The 19,511-nt window shown below is 42.1% G+C and overlaps 2 long non-coding RNA genes across 2 annotated transcripts; both read right to left on the reverse strand.

The window, feature by feature from the left end:
• Positions 1-5,806: 5,806 nt before the first annotated feature.
• Positions 5,807-12,514, reverse strand: LOC137481861 (uncharacterized). Its single transcript, XR_011003733.1, has 2 exons — positions 10,607-12,514; positions 5,807-7,432 (listed from the first exon to the last, which is right to left on the reverse strand). It is a non-coding gene; the product is annotated as an uncharacterized lncRNA (long non-coding RNA).
• Positions 12,515-12,922: 408 nt separating this feature from the next.
• On the reverse strand, positions 12,923-18,772 carry LOC137481574 (uncharacterized). The gene is made up of 3 exons (XR_011003554.1): positions 17,587-18,772; positions 15,607-15,707; positions 12,923-13,058 (listed from the first exon to the last, which is right to left on the reverse strand). It is a non-coding gene; the product is annotated as an uncharacterized lncRNA (long non-coding RNA).
• Between the last annotated feature and the right edge of the window lie 739 nt (positions 18,773-19,511).

Below are 19,511 nucleotides of genomic sequence, written 5' to 3' on the forward strand. Positions count from 1 at the left end.
GCTGGTAACAGCTTAGCAAGGTACAAGTGCACACCCAGCTGCCCCTGATGTTATCACAACCAGCTCTGAGCCCAATGATGGCTCACAAAAGGCAAGTTTTTAGCCAGCTCCTTGAGGAGGTTTTACAGCTGCAGCAAACTCACCAAAATATCTAATAAAGGTCATGAATATATGTCTGAAGCACAGGCCCACCCCTTGGTTACACAGAAATCACCCATCAGGAGCTGGTCTCTGCTATTCACCTCCACAGAAAATTAATGAAGGTCTCTCAATCCATCACAACTCATTAGCAGCCCAGGACAGTGACAGCTCTATTATTTTACTTTTACCAAAATTGGCAGGGACAGTGTCTCTTTGTTCCAGTGTTTGATGTGTCTGTATCTTTCCTCTCCTTTCCATATGCCAGTTGTTCTTCCAGGATGGATTTTGACTGAGTTTGGGTAGCACAGGGAACCAGCATGCTCTGAGTCCAGGCCCACCAACTGCTGAGGACAGTTTGGGTATTTTGCCACCGAAAGAAAAGTACTATACTTTATAAACTGATTCTTCTTGGGGCTCAAGCATCAGCTCTGAAGAAGAGCTTGTGTACCTACAGCTGTGACCATGGGCTTTTCTGTAGGAGCCAGTCCAAGAAAAGATAATCATCTTTTGTGCAAAATGTGTCTTTCTGAAATAATATTCACTTAAACTCTGTTAACCACCAGTACAGGGTGCTCAAAAAGGAGACTTTCAGGGTCAAATTCTCATGTCTGGTAACAATCATGATCACCTGCACTGCTGTTCATCTCATTGGTTTCTGCCTCTAGTATATCACTGAAGAACTATTTTAGGAGGTAGCATTATTGTGGCTAACACCTTTCAAGTGTTATTGTAGGTCTACTCCAGAACTGAGTGCTACTTCATGTGAGCAACAATATCAGAGTTGGTTCAGATGCTGATATTTGTGATATGTGGCACCATTCCCAGAGATATTAGAGAAGATTCTCTGAAAAATAACATGAGAAATGGATCCTCCATTTTCTTCCTCTTCTGGTTTTCGATCCACTGCAAAGTACTGGAATGTTAGAAATCAGTTGTGGAAACAGGACAATCAAGTAATTTGTCCTTTGCCTGACAAAGATATAAGGGTTTGAGAAGTAAAAAAAAAGCTTATGGAACCACAGAGAGTTTTTGAATTAAAAAATAATAATGATTTTGTGTTTTTAGCAACAGGACATGTTCTTCTGCTGCTTTTGGGTTTTTTTCTGGCGTTCTTCACGTGCAGGACACTCCAAAAACCACTGCATACCCATATGCACAAGGGACAACTGACCTGCACATACCTCTCTGTTTTCAAAAACCTGCCACACTTACCTCTTTTCCTACCATCCTTCCCTCATATGGAGGACACTCCATTGAGCTTTTGCACCTGAAGAGCCCAGAAGAGCAAGAATCTTAAAACCTAAAACAAATTTCTCTGAGCGTTACCGCTGACTACAGATATCCTTAGCATTCTTTACTTGTATTGCTATAGAATATATAGTAATGGTGTTATCTAGATGCTTTGCATAATTTCAGTAAGGAAGAGGGTGTTACAGAAGGCAGCCGTGACTTGGGGACAGGTAGACAGCAGAGAGCAGGATGGCATCTGCTAGCTGTGATGTGGAATAATGTGGACTTGCAGGAACATCCAGATCAGCCTTCCAGGCTTAGGCATTGCCTCCCTCTGTGCAACTGCTGGCAAATTCTCCTTGCACATTAGCATATCAAAGCATCTACCGACAATAAAATTAACAAAACACAAGAATGAAGGAGACACGCTGAAACTGAATTGAAAAGGCAGCAAATAAGCACACCTGCCAGCATTTCCACTCGGGTGCACTTCCAGCTGAACATAAGCTGCCCTGCAGAAGCAAAATTGGGCCTGATTCTGCCTTGTGGAGCTTTTGCAATTCCACAGGTGACAGAGCAAGTCTGTAAATGAACATCCACCTGCACAAAGATTTATTGTTGTTGCAATTTTTAAGACTGTCTTCCACTCCCAGCCTGAGTGGGTTTTGGTCATCCTTCTGCAGAGCTTGGGAGGCAGGCTGGGAGCAGTTTACATATATTAACCAATTTAACTCTGTAAGTGTGCGCAATATCTTGGCTAAATAATAATCTAATTACTGCTTACAGTGGGATTATCCCAACAGTGATGGGTATCAAAATTCTAGGAATGTCAAAATGATGTTTATAAAGTTTTTTTTCAGATTTCTTATATCTTGATTTACTGAAACCTCACTGCTTTTTATCAAAGCTAGTTTTTATGTAACAAACTTTATCTCTAATATCAAAGCAAGAACTAGTGCTCTGTTAGAGAATCCTCTATCATCTTACATCTTTCTAACCCTATAGGCAAATAAATATGCTATTAATGAAGGCATTTTTAAGTTTGAAATAGAATTGTACCCTGCACATTTCTTTTCTCTTCATTTAATCCAAATGAAATCCCTGAAAGGCCTATTCACCCCTCACAAAGGTTAACAAAAGGATGAAAAAAAATCTGCTGTATCAAAATAATTATATAAAACATTAGTCTCAGAAGAAAAGGCTGGGATCACAAAACCCATTCAGCTTTCAGATGTAATCTTTTTAATATGAGGCTAGATTAAACAATGTGAAGCGAAAGGGGTTAAGTATAAATCCATATAGATGCCCAAAGTATTTACAGTGTGCATTAAATAAATTATTTCATGTGAAAGGACAGTTATTGTTACTGGAAAGGTTTCCTAATTCTCTTTCAGATAAAAATAAAGAGGGCTGCATCAGGAAGCTTTGTACACTTTTTCCCTCCTGACAGCTTTCAAGTGGCAGCATATTATTTGGTCGCTGCTACATACAGAGTGTCTTAATTAAAGGTTGTCTAAAAATACAGAACATTTTCACAACCACATCTGCCATTAACTCTTCTGACACGCTGGTGGCATGAAGCACCAGAACATTCTCCTCTCCCCGTGCTCTGCCCCATCCACAGCCCTTCTCCAGCAGAGCCAAAAGGCTCTCCCTGCCGCAGCCCGGGCTCTGCTCCCAGCAGGGAGAGGCCATCCCTGCTGGGCCTGAGACCTGGGACCCTGGGCCCACAGCCTGGAAAGGAGCAGCTTGGCACGGTCTGGGTTTGTCACTGGCTTAGCCCACACCCAGAGGCTGTGGCCGGATCCCAAAGCCAGCCTGGCGTGGCTCGGGTTTCCCTGCTGGGCTGCACCCTGCCCACAGCAGGGGTGGTGACCCTGAGCTGCTCCCAGCCAGCCCTGCCACCAACCCATCCTCAGCCACACGCAAGCAGAAGAGCTGTGCCCACATCCCAGCCTGGCTGGCTCGGGGGTGGGATGCACAGGGAGACTTCTCCACCTCATACCGAGGATAAAATCGATGCCAAAGAGCCCAAAGCAGAGGCAATGCAGGAGTTCCGAGAGGAGGCTGGTGATTATACAGCCAGGTTATTTATCCCAAGAGGACATAATGAGAAATAAAATCACCAAGGTTAGACCGTAAGAGAATAATCAAACCACTGCCCTTTTATGCAAAGGATTCATTCCACAGGCACCACTTCAGAAATCTTGTTTTTGTTCAGTTGTGCCATGTGTGTGCATGGCAAAGTGTTGGATCCTCAGGTGTCTAATAATCAACTGAACAAACTCTGCTGTGTGTTCCCTAAAGGAAGCACTGATTTGTTTTCCCTCTGCTGGTCTGCTTCTCCTTATGAAATCTGGAGGACTGCAATATCCTTCAGCCCTTCATCTCACAGTCAAATCTGATTCAAATCAATGTTTCTCCACCAAGTTATATCACAGAGGAGAAGCCCCAGCACTGACCAGGGAAGTGGGAGCATTTACTTCATTTCCTCAAGAAGTTTGGCTAAAGCAGGACTGGTTTAACTCGTTTAACATCAGGTACATTTAAACACGAGGGAAATACACACTGCCCACAGAATTCCTCTTTCATTCTGACTACTTAGTCAAGCACTGTGGATTGCTATACATAAGCCATATTTGCAATTATCTGCAGTAAACACAGTTCATGGTTTAAGAAAAAGACCAACTCCCCTGTGAAATTAGGGAGTACACTTCCAAGTGCCTTCTCTGTCCCCCATTGCAATGTTGAGAAAATGAACTAAAGATTTTTATAACTCAGAAGACATTTTACTCCCTTCAGACTCAGCTTTCTCTGATGCCCAAGCACAGTGACTTTTTAGACAAGAATTGTGCTGCTCTCTAGCAAATGCTACACCCCTAAGACACATCCACTGAGAGAGATTAATTTATTAAACATCATGCAAGCTGTTTGTTGTTATTTAGAATCTTCTGTTTTGTTGGTTTGTTTTGCTTTTTTTTTTTCCTTAAAACCTAGAATGCTGAAGCCACTTGTATTGATTTTTTCAAAGGTTAAAATACCTCTAGTGGATGTGCCCTAATGGAGCATTCGAGCTCAAAGAACAAGCTGTGTGACTCACCAGCTGTTAAGCAACCTTTAATGCACATGATTCTGAGAACTGCAAAGAATATAGCACTACAAAGTAGCCCAGGCTCCCTGGGAAGAGCCTGATAATAAAAACTACATTCTCACATTATTCCACTAGACAGATACGTTGATTGGTGGGATATCAGCCATCTTTGGGGAAAAGGTGTTCCCACTAAAGTGGAACATCAAACTGGATGATTCCTTTATCATTCTGAAGGGGTTTCAAGGTAATTTATTCTAGTGTGAAAACTCACTGGAAAATTATTGTAAAGCTTACTTATGTTACAGACCTTCAGAGGCAGCACTTGGCTCCTCTCTGTCCTTGTACAGCACCTGAAACAAGACTGACCCAGCCCCATTAGCATTTTTCAAATAGGTGTGCTAAAACTGACCTCTCATGCCCTTACCATTCATTTTATTCACTCACCATCTCCTCCTGGGAAACAACACCAAGTAGGAAAACAGAAATCAGCTTTGATTTTTATTGACAATGATCCAGAGCTCCAAGATGTTGAACAATTCTGAACAACCCGACTGGCACAAAATTAGCAATCCTGTGTGGAATTATAGCAGGTAAGATGAAATTCATACAGAGGGCATGTAAAATGCACAGTGGCATGATTTGCCATGTTATATGCTTAAAGGTGGTCATGGCAGAGGGAGGATTTTCAAAGGGAAGGAGGGGACTGGGAGCAAAGACACAAGGGGGGACAGCTCAGGCTGGTGAGTTCTAGCTTGCTTTGCCTGTACTGCAAATGCCTCCTGAAGATTCTCAGGTAAAAACTGCTCCAGTGAATTGTTGTTTGACCCACCCTGTTTGGAAAGGGATGCTTGGTGAAGGAAGATTCCCTCATGTGCTTCAGCCCTTCCAAAGGAATGTTCCTGTTATGGTTTCAGGGGGCTGGCACCCTGCTCCTTGTGCTCTGCAGACTGGCAGAACAGCAGGAGCAGGGCCATGTTACATCTAAGCTCATTATTTTAAAAAGCAGAAAAGGGAGGGAGGAACACCTATACCTCTGCATCTCCTTGCTCTGTTATTAATGCTTTTCAGCTGTTTTAAATTAAGATAAATGTCTGAAATACAATGGCATTATGTTTGAACTCCATTCAGCTCAATATAAGTAGATTTTAAACAGGAAACTGATGGTCCTTTTGAATGTGAAACTCTGTATTAGAACCAAATGTAGCTCTTTAATCTCATTTGGTACATATACTAAAATCATTATTTCTTTATGAAACCTTTTTAAAGATTTATACATTCCATTGAGTTGGACTTATATGGCAACAGCTTTTTCTTTTAGGTTTAAAATTAAAACAGGAAAAAATCTTCAACATTCTCAGAACTGGTTTATTTCTTTCTTGGCACAGAAAGCTGTTAAATGAAGTCATTTTCTCCATTGTGCAGCAAAGCTACAGCTACTTGTATGTCAGTCAAAATATACTTTACCCAGAAAGCTCATAGCTGCTTTGTTACAGTAAAACTGAGGTTAGTCTCATTGTTCCAGTCACACAGTAACCAGATATAACCTCTGAAAGGGAAAAATAAAGTGCATACAATTGCTATTAACCAGGTTCTCTTACTCATGCTGGAAGTCTGGCAATCACAGTGGCACTGAGTGTGGAATAACGTGGCTGTCACAGCCTGAGCAGAGGGTCCAAATCCAGCCAGCAGAAGAAGGTTATTCCATCATTCCATCCTATCTGAGAGAGGGAAGATTACTGCAAGAATTTTAATACATTCAGTGCCCAAAGTAGGTATTTGCAAAGGCTAAAATTATCACCTGAGAAACAACATGAATAAAGGCATTATCCATCTGACTACTCAGAACTATGCCCTGGTTTTCAAAGAAAACCATAATGTCATAAATAAGCTAAATAAATGTTCCTAGAGGTATAGAGTGAATCAAACAAAGAACATAAAATAATAAAATCCAATGAAGAGAGAAAGCTCACAGGCATATTGTTTGAGTACTTGTTTCTGAGTCAGTTAACTGATTGTCTGTGTTACTATTGCTGGAGACTGCACAGACCTCAAGCAAGATCAGATCCCCATCATGCTGGGCAGCCCTTCCACAAAGAGCAGCCCGGCCCCAAAGGATGGATGGCAGAAAGCTGTGGGACCGAGCAGGAGCACTGCTCCCTCTGCTTGGCCAGAGCAGGAAGGCAGACTCGGGGGCATTAAGTGACCCTCCTAAAATTACAGACCATGCCTGCAGCAGATCTGGGAGCTGAAATCAGCTCTGCCACAGCCCAATTAATGCCTGGCCCAGAAACCACACTGCTACTGCCTTTTCACTTCTACTTTCCTCGTGTGATTATGTACAGCTTCAGTTGTGCCAGGGCCAAGTGGACTCCCAGGTCAGTCAGCTTATCTGGGAGGAACAGGAAAAATGGCAAAAGCTGAACATATGGAGAGTTCTTCCGCCAGCAACCAGGTCTGGCACAGAGAAAGTATAACGGGGTCAGCCTCTTTCCTGGCACCATTCACAGTTAATTGAGGGATTTTGAAAGAAAGGTGGTTTCTAGAGAGCCAGTGTGGGCAGCAAGGGTGGAAAACTCCCAGTGGGAAACCCGAGCAAGGAGGTTTGCACAGATGCCAGTGCTGCCTCACTGCAATGGGAGGAGGGACAGGCATTCTCCAGAGAGGGAAAGTTACATTTATCGCAAAGAAAATGAAAACACAACTGAATCAATTCAAATATCTTATTTGGATGATTTCCTTTCACTTCAAATGAGGTTTAAACATCAGCTTATCTATAGACTAATAGGTGAGCCTATTTTGTTCTTACAGAATCCATTTTCATCCAGCATGGCTGAAAACTTCACTGATGCCATGTAGACTCTGAAGAACAGGCAGAACAGCTCCATTGGAACAAGGTACTCCTCAGCTGACAGCTGGAAGGAGCTGTCTTCCATAAAGCTCAGTTATTGTCATCAGTGATCACTGTATGTTCTGGGAAAAAAAAGACAATTTGGAAGCCAATACCACCCTGAACTGAGAAAACACATGGCTGAGATCTGCTCTAACAATGTCTGCAGTTGTTTTTGTAACATGAAGATGAGGAAAGCAAGAGAAAGGAGTCACCAGGAGTCCCCCCCAGCTCTCACCTAACCAAGAGAAAAGACTGGCACCTCCAAGCAGGTGTGTCCACGTGTCCATGGCCACGATTTCCCCTTTTCCTCTACAGGTTTGAACTAGAGCAGCCATGTGACAAAAACACATCTGGGTAAGCTTTCCTAGGAGAAACTGTAGGGAGAAATTTCTCTTGCAGTTGCTCCTTTTTTTTATTATTTTTTTTTGCAGGGGGTGATGCCCCAAACCTTGTGTTAAACATCTTTTAACCCAATGACGTAGGGAACTATTTGACCAAAGCTGCACAACAGAAGCTTGTGAAGCCTCTTCAGTTACCCCTATCAGTAATGAGCATGAACACCATGGGAAGTACCTCAGGTGCAATTCCAGAACAGCCCCTTTCTCTGAGGAGCCCACCAAGCACTGGTGCAGCACTGGGTGATCACAGCAGCTCATGCTCCTGTCAGATCCTGACAGAGCACTGAGGGGAGAAGCCACAGACAAACCTGGCACCAGAGCCACACCCAGAGAGGTTAAAATGCTGTACCAATATTTACAGGTTCTCTATTTGTTTCAAATTGTCTTTCACGCATAAAGGAGACAGACCCCTCCTGACAGAAATATTAAAATTGGGGAAAACCACTGAAAAATAATGGTCTGCTTTTTTAGCAGTGATATTTCCTTATTCCACAAAACCTGGATTACCCTTTCCAGTGATGAAATTTAAGTGGACCCATTTATAACAAGGAAATTAGCCTCTCTAACCCTTTGCCACTTCACAATTGAACCCACTTAACGACAGCTCTCGATTAAACACCACTTATCCATCATCTTTACTTTTAATGACTTTCAATCTTTGAGAGAATAAAGAATAACACGCTGGGCTCAGTGATCCCACATGGGATATCCAATCCCTCAACTGTGGGCCCCTTTTGGAGCCACAGCTTTCTTGGAGGAGGCACAGAGGGAAGATGGAGCTGGGTAGAGGAAGCCTTTAACACCCATTTGGAAATCAGCAGAGATTTTAACAGCTGGCTCCAGGGAATGCAACCAGCATTGATACTGGTTTGAAACATTGAAACTCAGATTTAATCTGCCATTTCAGGGGAGCTCATTCTTCTCCAGCTTGATGTACCTGCAGGAAACATCTGCAGGTAGCTTTTCAGAATTACAACTTGCATGAAGTCCACTAAAAAAGCATCACTGTTAGGATGCAATATGAGGCTCTGCACACACATGTATTTATGGTACCTGCCAGGCTGCCCCTCGATGTGCTCAGCTCAGCCTGGGGTCACCTAAGCCCTTGCTTAGGTCTAGAAAATTGTACCTCAGGGAGATGTGCTGGTGACCTAAAGAGAAGCTAAATCTACTTTTGTGGTATTACACAACGTTGTAACCTGGATGGAGAGCAGTGAGCCAATGCAAATGCACTTTGCCTTTGCTAACTTATTTAAAAAATTTTATTGGGGTGACTCTGTACTGGAAGACTTTACACCAAATCAGCTGCTAACCTTGCCTGGCTCACTGTCAGCTGTCCTCCCACAGCAGGCATAAAACTGATCTGAAAACATAAAGCTGCATAAACTTTGCATCATTCATCTGGGCTAATTTGACAGAAATGTGATTGCACTGCCTCTTGATTCAGATCACATTTATCTCACCAGGTGATAACCTGTATCATGAACAGCACCTCATTAATGATCAGAGCACCTGTGAAAATGCACCTTGGCCATGCCCCAGCAGTGCATCACATCCCTTCTCTTGAAATTCTAAGGAATTTCCTGGAGTCTAATCAAATTTTATGCTAAAAAAAGGCAAATTAAATTTACAGCATGGATAGTGCCTAGTTTTGTGCCATCTAAAGCACCAACTGATCTGATAGAGGATTTCCCATTCATTTCCAAAAACAAAGCAACTTTTAGAGGGCAGTGCTGGTGGTCCTCAGTGCAGTCACTACAATGATATGAATTCTCTAAGGAAGGCTTTCTACCCAACACTTGGCTTTTCCAGCCTTTCTTCCCTTTCCCCCCTTTCCCTCTGTCTGTTACATTAGTACTTCTAAACAAGCCTTCCCTTCTCCCATTTGCATGCAGAAGAGTGGCTCCAGACTGGTTTGTACCAGTAGCTTTTCCCTCAAAATTAAACTATTTGAATTTAGGAGGTTTAGCAACACCTGTTTAAATAGGTACCAGCAAATTATTCAGGTGATTGCAAATGCTCACTTCTCTGAAATAAAACACATCTCACTGTGTGACTGGAAGGTCTGGATTCAAAAGTTTTATTCCACCCAGTTCTCTTCCCTGACTCTCACTTCTCACTTTGTGCCTGCAAGTGCTCAACACACTCAGGTAGCTGCTTGCCAGGTCTGGGAAAATTTTGCTATATCTTTGTGAGTCAGGAAGGAAAAGAAGAAAGTCTGTGGAATCCTCAAGGTTTTCACTGTAAAAGCAGAGAAGATAATCCAGGAAGACAACTCATACAGATAAACGGGTTGGAAACAGTGGTTTCCAGTACCAACACCATGGTTTTCCATGCTGATATAAGAGAATAGAAAGAGCAAGGCAACATGAAAAAAACATGACTGACCATTTCCAAGTCCAGGTGTATACCTAGAGATAGTATAGAGGAAATTAATAAATAACCAAGCTTTTAATAAGTACATCAGTGCACTTATTAAGCTGGCAGTGTCTAATGCAAAGAGGAGCAATTGTGAGACAGCCTGGCTTCTGCTCCAGAGCCAAAAAAAAATCCAGTAACACATTGAAATTAAAAGCTGCAACCCCCAGCAAGCTCAAAGCCAAACTCTAACTGCCCGAAAGATTGGAGCAAGACGAGGGTAGGGGAAAAAGATGAATAAAAAAAATGTAAATAGTGGTATCACATTAAAAAGACAGAAGACAAACTGGAGGAGTTTATTCAAAGGGCACAAATCCCCTTTCTCTTCCAGCTCATGATATTATACACAGATAACCTGAATAGTCCTCAGAGCAGGAAAAGCATGTTTCTGACAGAGGCAACACGTGTTGCCTGCATTCCCAGCCACACACAACATACCTGCTCCATGTATCCTCATGTGTGTGAGCACACAGGCAACAAAACATTCCTTGCTGTCCAGGCAGCAAATGTACATGGCAGGAAAACCCTGGATCCACTGAGGTCAGAGAGAAAGCATGTCTTGGTTCAGGTAGCTTGGGGTGACTTCTGGTACTCCAAGAGTTTCAGTGCAGCTGGGCAAATCCTCACTGTCTCTTTGCACAGCCCATCTGCTGCAGCTCATCTGCACACAACCCTGAGCTGAGAGGTGAAAGGCAAGAGAGATAAAATGCCATGCAGGAGCTAAACAAGTGTTACCTATGAAAACACACACACACAAACAAATAAAAACTGCATTATCTGATAGAAATGGTAATCCAACATGACAGTAGGTATGAGAGTCAGTATATAGAGTCCACTGGTAAATATTACTGAAAATGACACCAGTCAAGTTACACAACTTTTCAACAACTCGGCACACAAGACGTGTTTATTTTGCACAAAGTGTTGTGCATTTTCCCAGCTGTACAGAAGAACATCCCTGGGTGCTGCTGGTATTCAGCACAGGCTGTTGACACCACAAAAGCAGTCCTGGAGTGATGGGTATGTCTCCCAGTACAAAGCCATGCAGCTATTCAGCTCCTGGAATTCAGTTTTATGTGATTCAATCAGTTCTAACAAGAAGAAATAGTAACACATTAAGCAAAGTTCTGAGAACATAACAAATCAAAATGCTGTTTCACTGCAGCCTCCATCAGCCCAGCTGTGGCACATTTCTTACTGGATCTGTTTTTCTGCCCCAGCACAGAGAAATTATTGCTGAATGCTAGGATAAACCATGGTGCTAATTCCACAGCATCTAACACAAGATGCTTCACATTTCTATTGAGCTCTCCAGTCCAGAATTTTAAACATGTTTTAATGGCAGTTAACTTATCTTCACAGCACCCTAATACATCAAGCCAAGACTGTCTAAGAGCTGAATCAAACTCCCCAAGGATCCTTTTTAGTCTCATTTGCACCACCAGTGCATTAAAATGGTTTGAGCTGCTCCAGGAATGGCTGACCCATCCACCAGAAGTGGACATTGGAGTCCTGAAGGAACACCACACATCTTAGTATTTCTGTCTGCTTTACACTATTGAAACAAAAGAAAAGCTCATCTGTAAGAGCTGTTGCATGCTTCATTAAAAATCCTATTTAAGCTGTGGTGCTAAGCTGGTCAGATTTAGCTCTCATTTACAGCAGCATCAGGATAGGGATAGCTCCTATCATGCTCACAAATTTACTCTGATTTCAGAGATTCCCCCTCCAAAGAATCTGACCAAACTGGTCTGATTTTCTCTTAAATTCATTGAATCCAGATATTTGCAATTACAGCAATATCACCAGTGTTAACTGTGATTTACACTTGCCTAACATAATCAAAATTAGAAGCAGAGCACTTATAAGGAGAGAAGAGAGATTTAACACAAAAATACAAGGGGTCAACTCTTCTCTTGCAAATCACAGGTCTCACAAATCTCCATTTATTGGTGAAAGCACAATCACCATGCATTTGCAGGTGTTAACTAGAAGATTCACTGTTTTTTCTGATTTGCAATTATTTTACTGCCACTACATCCATTACTATCCTAGCCTCAGATGTCAAGTCTTTCTGAGCCTACTGCCTACTTTTCTGCAAGAGATAATGAATTTTTATTTATTGCTTATGAAATTTTAGCAACCAAACTGCCATTCCAATCTCTAATGAAACTACCTTCCAAAACCAACACAGGGCTCTCATGATTACTAGGCTTTGATGTTTACAGAAAAATAGAGCAGAATTTGTGGAATTATACAGACAACAATAAACTTATAGTAGCTACACAGCCATTCCTGCACAGCAATACAGAGAACATCTCTCAGATAATTCCCTCCATTTCTGGAGTGCTTAAGACTCTGAACTATACAAAACCATCCAGTTCTCCAGAGGAAAGATGATGGAGAGGCAGAGGAGGATATCTTCTATCTGAGTAAATTCCATAGCTGCAGGAATCCCAGCATGGTAGGAAAAGAGCTGCTCCTCACCAGCCAGACACAGGTTTCCTGCAAACCCACTGGGACATGAACCAACCCCTCTGGTGAGAGCAGAGAGAGGTGTTGGAGGGTGGGTTTAACTTCAACTCATGACCCAGGAAACCAACAGAACCAAGGCCTGATACGTGAAACGCTAAGTTTAACAAAGTTTTTTTCATGTGAACAGCAGTTAGTTGGTTTTTAATCCCTCTAAGTTAAAGGATACTCACAGATGCTGCTGTTGATTGAGCAGGAAGGACTAAATCAGAGTAGCTCTGGTCTGAAGAGATGGTTGTGCTATTTACTGTACTTAGCAGCTGCCTTGAGGAGGAACTGATAACAACCAGCCAAAATAAACCACCAGCAGCTGAGAACTGGCCTTGGCACTCTGGGCTGCAACTGGAACCTCTTACTTCTGGGAGAAAAAGAGAACAAAGGCCATTTTGATGGTGTCTTATTTTTTCCCTCTCGACACAGAAAAGTCCTACCAAGCATCTTAAAACCAAGTTTTACCAGCTTAGTCTTTAATGTATGCTAGCGTTAACTGATACTTTAAAAGAAGGAAAACTTTCTAAAGGGCAATAATGCATGAAGAGAGATGTGTGCAAAGAAAGAAGATCTAATACTAAAAATAAATGTAGCTTTAAAAGATCCTTTAAAAACAGCTGTTGACGTTAGAGATTCAATTAAAACGTAATTAGTTATACATTCTTCTTTGAAATGAACAAGCATATTACAGCCTTCATCTACAATGAATTGCATTTTACATTCATACCTTGCTTTTGCCTGTAAAAAAGGCAGGTTTTTACAGGAAGCATAAAGATAGGGTAGTTCTACCTAGAATTTTTGCAGTCAAAAAAAAAACATTAATTTTTTTTTTTTTTAACCAATATGTACAAAGCCACCTTCATTATGCTTTCAGCATTCATAAGATACTTCACAAGTGTCCTTAAATGAACAAAATAGAAGAAAAGATAGAGATAAATGGATGAGAGATGGTGCTTGCCATAAATTAGGATTCTGAATCAGGTCACTAAAGACTAAATCAATCTGACTCCTTAATTGTCATTTACCTGAAAGAGAAATGCACCATAAACTGCCCACCCTGCACAGATTTGTACAGGCAACAAGCAAGCAATGGCTTTCCCTGGGGCTAACCCTATATGGAAGCACCATTGACCTGGTTTTCTATGGAAACTACACGGATGTTTTCAATTCCAGTGTGGAACTGCAGCCTCGGTCATAGCCATCAAACTCCACATTAGACATTCATGCAGCATTAGGCATCCCCTAGCTGCCAAGGGCCACACAATGAGACATTGTCTGACCCAAAAGTCATGTAATTAGGCTGATGGGAACAACACCAGCGGATGGTGCATTGAGCATATCCTAATTTTGGATAGGCCATTCTTTGGCTGCCTGACTACCAGTTAGCTGGGGAAGAAGTGAAGCCTGCTATTATCAACAGACAACTTTGCTGCTAAGCCAGAGCAAAGATGAAAGGGCTGTTTGGCTTAAAAATCACCACTGGGGAGAGGAAGGGCAGCCACAGAGCTGGGATGCTCTCAGAAACAAACAGAAGACCCCACTTTCAAGTACTACTTGCTTTTGCAGAGTGGGTGACCCTACCTTCTGGAAGCCATGTCCCCAGCTAGAGTTCCAGCATGTGGCTGCACCGTCCCAGTGATGGCCCAGCACTCATTATAACATCTAATTCCAAAGGCTTCCGAGGCAGCAGCCAGCAGGATGAACACAGAGCTTGAGGCAGAGGGGAGAAGTGTGAAATTCCTCTCATTAGCAGCGCTGCACATTTGTGCACAGGCTCTCTCCTTAAAAGTCTGACCTCCTGCACAGCCAAGGAAGAGCTTTCCAATAACCATGTGACTCCAAAGATTGAGGACATGTTCTGCCAGAGTGGGGTTTTAATTTAAATTAGTCATAGAAAATTTCATTTTTGTGGCCTGAAAACACCTTCAACTGTGTCAAACATGAAGCAGTTTCATAATTGCACATGATAGACTCTTCTTTTTAAAGAGGTGGCATAAGTAGAAAGAAACACAAATGTTTGTGAAACTTTAAACCTCCCTGTTTGCACTTGTGTAACAGTTACAAATAACTCAAAAAAATAACTTGTGACTTCAATTTCCGACAAGAAGTGTATCAACACACTTAGGAATGCGACCGGTCTCTGGAAATCGATACAGGCAGCAACTGCATTCACTTCTTTTGTCAACTATGTACTCAAAATTATAAGAATTTAGGTAAATGTTTCATACTACTTAATTAGAGCAAGGCTCAGACAAATTCAACTGTTTCCAGCTTTTTTTTTATTATTTTCCATTTTTAAACATGTAGTGTAAGATCTGCACAGTTGTAGCCATATCTTTATGGAAACAGCAGCACAGGCATGAGGAATAAGAATGGACCTTGTTAGCTGCATAAATTGCGAACAATTTCACAACATCAATTCCCTTCTGACATTTCCTGGTGTACAATATCACTCCTCCCACTCACCTTCACCTGCAGGAACATCCAGCCCCTGCTGGGATTCTGGATCCCCTTGGATGTTCCTGGTAGCACTAACATTTTCATGCCCATTTTAAAGGGGAGTGCATTCAAAGTGTTACTAATGTTACACCAGCGGAGGCAAGAAAATCACAGACTGAAGTTGCCTTTCTGTATCCACAGTAAAGCCTGCCAGGACGATTCATCTATCACTGGGATCACCTATTTCTTCTAAGTCGAGCCCATCTCACCTCTAAGTGCCATGGGAGGATGGGTGATTCTTACACTCACCAAACAAGATGGTTCAAATAATATTTAAAAACAGAAATCTGGGGGGAAAAGCACTCACGGATTGCAAATATAATCCAGCATTTGTTTGCTCTAGTCCAATGTGATTCCACATGCTGGATTGTGGACTAATTAATTAGGAAGCATCAGTAACAGTACTTTGTACTTACATCAGGACTTCCACCTGAGGATACTTCAATAATGTCAATTCATTAATCTTCACAATACTGCCTGCAAGTAGGTGTCAGTAGTTCATTCACAGATGGAAATGCTGAAGCACAGAAAAGGTGAATTTAATTAGCCAAGATGATACAATGAGTCAGTTAACAGAATTAAAGATCCTGAAAAACACTCCTTTTTCTAACTCTTAGAGGGAGGTGATTTATTTGCCCTTTGCAGTTAAATCATGGATATCATTTCCAAATGTGTAACAGAAACTTTTGTGACTCTTACAAAACCACTGTTTACAGGTCATGCTCTCATTGAAATTTTCTTTTGATTAAAATGGCTTCTACTGTTTAGTACACCCATCAAAATATAAAGAACACCAAAATGAAATAAAACTGCCACTAGATCTATAATGAGCTGGAGCACTGCTACTGTTGTCTGAGGTCTAAATTAAAGCTCTTTTGTAGAGGGTAAAAGTGAATAAAACATAAAGACAAAGGACAAAATAAGAGATGATAGGGTATTCACCCATTAATGGCCATCACATTTACAAAGCAATTGCCATTCATACTAATACAAAGTGGACCACACAATTCTACCAGGTATGAAAGGCAGAAGAGCCCTTGTACATAAGAGAAAAAAGCACTTTACTGTATTTTATCTCCATCACAAGCAGAAAACCAGTAATGAGGAACATCAAAAGTCTCTTTCCATTCTCCATTGAAAACTAACAAAGCACTTCTCTTGGTACAATCTTATCAAAGGTTATAAATTTCTCAAGACAGCTAATCAATCACATTTGTCATGGCAGAGGTATAAGGTGCACTTAATATGAAAGTATTTAACTGACTAATTTCCTTAAACAATAATCATCTTAACAGTGGAGAGCTGTAAGTAGTTACAAATGACAGGGCAAAAAAATGCTCTAACAAAAAGAACCACAAAACCCACATTAGGGAGAAATACTGCCTGTATGCCCTGGATAAGTGTATATATGCAAACAAACCTTACTTGCCAGTTTACTTTATGAGGGGAACTAAATCCTACTATTTCATGGAGCCCTAAACTCAGAAAAATGCAATCCAGGACAGATACTTGTGGCTTCTGTAGCCACATCCCCACCTGATATTCCTTAAGGCCACAAATTCAATTTCTCATGATAGATGCTATTTCCCAAGACTGCACAAATCTTACAGGATCAGGGCTCTGTGGTGCCCCCAGTATTGTACATGTATGCACGTACATACCTGGGGCACAGTCAGAGCTGCAAGGGCTCTACCTGCACAGATAACATTAAAGAATAATCCATACACCGAGTGCCTGGATAGTTTTGATACAGCTTCATCACAGGAGAAGCACATCATGATAGAACCTATCTCACTAAGACTGAATAAGCTTTTTGCTTTTTAATCAAAGTTAAAACTTGGATGAGATATAATTATTTCATATATCCTACTATGAAAGCTTCATTAAAAACCTTACTATTAAGTAATAAAACTGCAATAAAAGTTTTTCTGTGATTACAGCAAGTTTCTCTTAACACCAATGCACTAAAAAGGGAAAGACTTTCTAACTGGTGATTTCTCTGGATGATTCTATGCAGGCAGTTGTGTACACAAGTACGTATTAGATTTATTATCACATTTATATATAACTCTATATGTTTCCTGAGTATGAAGCAAGAGAACACAGAAGTTAGGAGTGTCTTCCCACATCACTCACCGTTGGGCAGAGCACATATTCACCTGCAAACTTGGGCCCTTCGGCGCTTGCCAGTAGACTGTCATAAACAGGTAAACCAGAAATGCAAATGATTTCACAGACAAGCCTCCCTTGCCTACCTTAGATTTAAAATAGTCTTTGTTCTCTAATTAAATCATCTCTACTCGAGAGACAACTCGAGTTACAGGAAACACAAATAAGCAGAGGCAGGGTGAATATTCCTTTTTGCTATTTCTAGATCAATTAAACGCAATACTCACCAGTGTGCCCTTCCAGCAGCAGAATCCACATTCACTTCAGTGACAGCAAAGCATCATTTCAACTTCCAAAATGGCAAGACAAGGAGAATGGAGGAAAAAAGATGGGTGAGGAGGTTGGCAGAGAGGAGTGAGAAATATCAAACAAAAAGCAATTTGAATACCTTAATGTGTTAGATTCTTATTGCTAAATTTAAAGTTTGCTTTTAACTCTCATTTCAGTGGATTCACAGGAAGAAATCTAAAGAGTAAATTTAGGTTTAATTGATCATGATAATTTATTTTATTAAAATAATATAGCAGAAAGACCTTTCTTCCAGTAAAGTGTTCTGGCTTTGATGTCTGATTGTTATGCAAATTCTGTGAAGTACAAGATATGGACAGAGGAATAATTAAGCTTAGGACTTTGTCTATAATAATTCTTACATATGTAAATGTACCCTGGTTTGAGATAATGATGTGTACATGCGCTGGGAACCATACAAATGTGTTGGGAAAGCCGGGAAACTCCCACAAATGTGCAGGTCCTCACCAGTGCCTCCAAGCAGGGGCTGGGCCAGCAGGGCCAGGTTGATGGCACGTGCCAGGGGCACCCACACCCCCAGCCCCAGAGCACCGAGGAGCTCTGGGCTGGACACCCCCAGGAACAGCTCCCAGCAGCGACACAAACACTGGACAAACAGAGTGAGCTTTGTTCTGGAAGATAAACATTGACCATATACATCTATATATTTCAAAGCACTCAATTAGAAACTGAACTTTGCCCCTTTCTCAGGCTTTGAAATAGTCCGGCCCCCAACACAGGCCTTTATTCTCCTTCGGTGTGGGCATCCCTCTTCCTCTCCTGCTCCCGCACACCATATGGCTCCTGACCCTGGGACAAATTCTGCACTGATTTATGGCCTCTGCAGTCCAAGGCACTGACCTACGGCATAAATCCAGGGGGCAGAGCTCATGGGCAGCCTGCACGTTCCTCCCCACACTGTCCCTGCTCCCGTGTGCTCGTCCCTGCCAGCCGACGATGGGGGATGTACAGCCCACACTGGGAGCAGATCTGGGCTCAGGGCACACCAGGGCAACCCAGCAAGCAATGAGATCCAGCACGATGGACACCACGTGTGCCAGTACACCCTGAAACACCCTCCAACAGAGAGAGGGGGATGCACCAGCCCTGCCAGCAGTGGAGGGTCCAGACAGTGGAGGTGCCTCAGGTGGGTGAATGCTGCTGAGCCCTTGGCTCTGCCACCACCACAGGGCATCACGTTTGGAAGGCTGGGCTAAAGGCACTCATTGGATGACAAAGCAAGAGTAATCTAGACTGGTTCCCTCTGCAAGCAAAATAATTCCCAAAGAGGAGTGAACATAACCAGTTTTTAAGGCACTACATCTCATCTTTCCATCTTGAGACAACAGGCACATGGAGCATATAAAGGGCCTGAAACAGCGTGCAGAGGCTGAAAGGCAGCCAGAGCCATGGACCAAGAGGGCATTGCCTTTGTTTCCACCACAGCCTGGTAAAGAAACAGCAAGTCCTGCAAGATGACTATGGACAACGAGGCCAGTTGGATTTACTGACAGGCTGGGCAGTCCAGGCCAGGGCATTCCCCAAGCTGCTGGCCAGGGGCTGTTCTCCAGAGGCTGCTCACAGCCATCCACAGCACCACTGCCAACAGCGGGGACACAGCAGGATTGTACATCACAAGAAGAGATGTACAATCTCAGGGAAGAGATGTACAATCAGGGAAGTAAAGGAGGAGACTTAAGTTTTCACTTTTTGTTCATCTTATTTACCTTTTGGTTTCACTAAGCTTGAAAACCAAGCAAAGTGATCAAATTCACTTTTTTATTTATAGTCATTTTCACAACTTCTCCCTGAAAACTCCACAGGATGTTTACATAGACATGAGAAATTGACTGACGCATCTTGA

Source organism: Anomalospiza imberbis, chromosome 13 (assembly GCF_031753505.1).
Source record: "Anomalospiza imberbis isolate Cuckoo-Finch-1a 21T00152 chromosome 13, ASM3175350v1, whole genome shotgun sequence".
Classification (NCBI taxonomy): domain Eukaryota; kingdom Metazoa; phylum Chordata; class Aves; order Passeriformes; family Viduidae; genus Anomalospiza; species Anomalospiza imberbis.